This window comes from Populus euphratica, unplaced genomic scaffold, assembly GCF_000495115.2.
Source record: "Populus euphratica unplaced genomic scaffold, PopEup_1.0 scaffold823.1, whole genome shotgun sequence".
Lineage (NCBI taxonomy): Eukaryota > Viridiplantae > Streptophyta > Magnoliopsida > Malpighiales > Salicaceae > Populus > Populus euphratica.
In genome coordinates this window covers 24,539-24,738 of record NW_011500681.1, presented here as the reverse complement: position 1 = coordinate 24,738, position 200 = coordinate 24,539, and positions in this window count along the sequence as shown.

The window sequence follows — 200 nt, the reverse complement described above, 5'->3', positions numbered from 1 at the left end:
GAATAATACTTCACTAAGTAAGTTCCTAGGAAAGATTGGAGGGGTCACAAACGGTCCCACTTAAAACTCAATCTCTTTATACAGAACTTCCTAGACTGTATTTAATCACCGCACTGACTTTCTATTTATATCAACAGCAAAGTATGTGAACAGTACCGTATGGATGAATAGTGTCGTATAGGTGAATAGTAACCGTATAC